Here is a 2909-nt window from a genome sequence, read left to right as displayed (position 1 = left end):
TAGCCCTGGCTGTCCTGGAACTCACTTGGTAGACCAGGCTGGCCTCGAACTCAGAAATCCACCTGCCTCTGCCTCCCAAGTGCTGGGATTAAAGGCGTGAGCCACCACGCCCGGCCTTAGAGAACTTTCATAGGAAACTTTTTAGAAGAACTTGGAAATAAAGATTAAAGACATGTTTAAAAGTGTCCCACTTTTCTTCCTGTGACTTCAACTAACAGCTGGAAGTTAGAGCAGCCCAGTTTCTGAGAGATAGAACAAAGGCTACTCACTTAATCCCCTGCTGTTTTTAGAGGAGGCTCTAAATGCCAGAGATTGCAGCTTCCAGCCTTGCCTCAAAGGAACTCGGGCGGGCAGGTCCGCTTCAGCTGCAACGCCACTGAGACATAAAATAGGCAAACGTCTTAATACTAAACAGCAACCCTAAATATCTCTGAAGATCAAGTCTTGTCACCTCAGAAACTCTTCCCACTCTGCTGCCTCAAGAGTATCCAAGAATGGCCAGGGCTGGTCCCCTGCATCCCATCACCCCGACTCCTACTTAGCTCCCTGCTCCTTCCGGTTAAGGGCAGTGGTCACGTGCTCACCATGTCGCCTCCTTGTAGATCGCTGGCAATTCCCTAAGGCCCCTGGCAGCAGAGATCAAAACACATCAGACTAAGTTTTCAGCCTGCTCACAACTGCAAGGAACTGAGAGCAGGGGAACAAGGTACACAGAAGAACATGCCTCTACTTCTATTGGCGGGCCGATCCGGAGGCCCTGATTGGTTAGTGAGACTTGATTGACATGACCACCTCCCTTAGGGTTATAGTGCGCTGAAGGCAAACAGCAAAGGGCTTCACAGCTCCGGTTTCTTATCCAGGAGCTGACCCTTTTCAGATCTGCAAGACTTTCTTTCACTCCTGTCCTACAATAGCCTATCTTTCTGTCATCCAGAACTCTGCAGGAATTTCTTCTTCCTGCTCCTTCAAGGCCGCCGCCTGTTCTCCTCCTCCTCGCTCTGTCCCATCCTCCACCAAGGAATCAAGAGCCACACCTTGCACAGTACAGTATTCAACTTGGAGCAGAATGAACTATAGGTTCCAAGGATAATTACAATTAAAGAGAGATTTTTGGGTCATAAAATATGATGTTTGCTTCTCTCATTTTACACTGACATCAGGAAAACCGCAGCNAATATGCAATTGCTACAGATGAGACTCCAGACAACNCTGGGAGAAAAGCAGGGGATGGATGCCAATCACTATGGAGCACTATTGTTAGCCTGCACGTCTTCCTATGTGGGAAGGTGAAAAAACATACCTGTATTAGTAAAGGTTTTCCATGGGAACAGAACTCAGAGCATAGATCTCTCTAATTATGCAGAAAGTGGATAGATAAGAATGGCTCACAGAATGTGGCCCCACTAGTAAATCAATGACTGTACCAACGGAGATTTGAAGAAAACAGTAGTGCCTATATGTCTCAGCTGGTTTATCAGAATTCCAAAGATGGAGCCTTAATGCTATAAAAATAAAAAGACCTTGCTGGCCATTATTTGGGAAGAAGAGATTGAGAAAGAACTACCATCTTCAATATCCTTTTTATATGTAGGCTCACAGCAGAAGTTCTGGCCTAGATTGATTTTTTCTTCTCAACCAAAACCTCCAGATTAAAGAAGGGTTTTCCCATCTTAAATGGTGAAAATAATAAAAAGCCTCAGAGTGGCCATCTGTTTGGTTTTAGGTAACTGAACTCCTGTAACTACAGTCATTTGAAATAATTGCATTGGTGGCAACAACAGTTGACAGGAAGTTCAGTTTTTATCCAGAGTCTTTCTTATTAGATTTATATATATATTTTATGTATATGACTACACTGTAGCTGTACAGATGGTTGTGAGCCTTCATGTGGCTGTGGAGAATTGAATTTTTCAGACCTCTGCTTCACTCTGGTCAGCCCCACTCACTCAGTCCCTGCTTGCTCTGGCCCAGAGATTTATTTATTATTATTATACATAATGACACTGTAGCTGACTTCAGACACTCCAGATCTCATTATAGATAGTTGTGAGCCACCATGTGGTTGCTGGGATTTGAACTCAGGACCTTGGGAAGAGCAGTCAGTGTTCTTACCCGCTGAGCCTTCTCCCCAGCCCCTTTATCCAGATTATTAATTGCCTGGTCTGCAGAACAGAGTAATGGCCAGTCAAGGTGCCTATCAAGATGGAAAATTGGTGACCTCACTACTCATTGCTAATGTCAAGTACAGCCATACCAGGAGAACATTCACCTTCAAAGCCTAGCCTAGAAGAGATGCAGGACTGTCTTCCCATCATGTGGCTTTAGAGACAGGATTAGATGTTAAAGGCAATTATCAATTACATAGCATGACCCAGCCTGGGCATAGGAGACCTTGTCCTAAGCAGCACTTGTAAAAGAAATGGAAAGAAATTCTTATGCCTGGGAAACATCACAGAATGGATACAAGTAAGAGATCAGAGCAGTGCTGCATTTAAAGGGAACCAATAATTGACTTTTTACAAACATAAATATTATTGAAAGAACACATAGCCATTCTGACTTTGTAAAAGAATAGTCCATTTCCTGGTAGAAGGAATAGCATCTTTCAAATACTGTTTGACCTTGCCTCTATGTGGATTGTTGTCTGCTGAGACCTGTAACTTGACACACACAACTACAGCCAGTGAAGTCCTGTGTTTTAAATGTGTGAGCTGACTTAATTACAATGAGGATTGCATATATCTCATAGGACAGTAGTAACCTAACTGAAATTTGAGTATTCACTGGCTTAACTGACATCACAAATCATACATCCACCGATCTAGTCTGCCTTCATTTACCCAACATGAATTAAGACACACTGAAAATTATAAAATTACCTCTATGCCAGCATCAGGCACTTTTCATTA

The 2909-nt window shown here is 43.4% G+C and overlaps 1 pseudogene; it reads left to right on the top strand.

The window, feature by feature from the left end:
• LOC110307686 overlaps positions 1 to 2909 on the top strand; it is a 9546-nt pseudogene that overhangs the window by 4221 nt on the left and 2416 nt on the right.

This window comes from Mus caroli, chromosome 13 (genome assembly GCF_900094665.2).
Source record: "Mus caroli chromosome 13, CAROLI_EIJ_v1.1, whole genome shotgun sequence".
NCBI lineage: Eukaryota > Metazoa > Chordata > Mammalia > Rodentia > Muridae > Mus > Mus caroli.
Note: the sequence above shows the minus strand (reverse complement) of the source record. Positions and strands in the feature narration are given on the sequence as shown.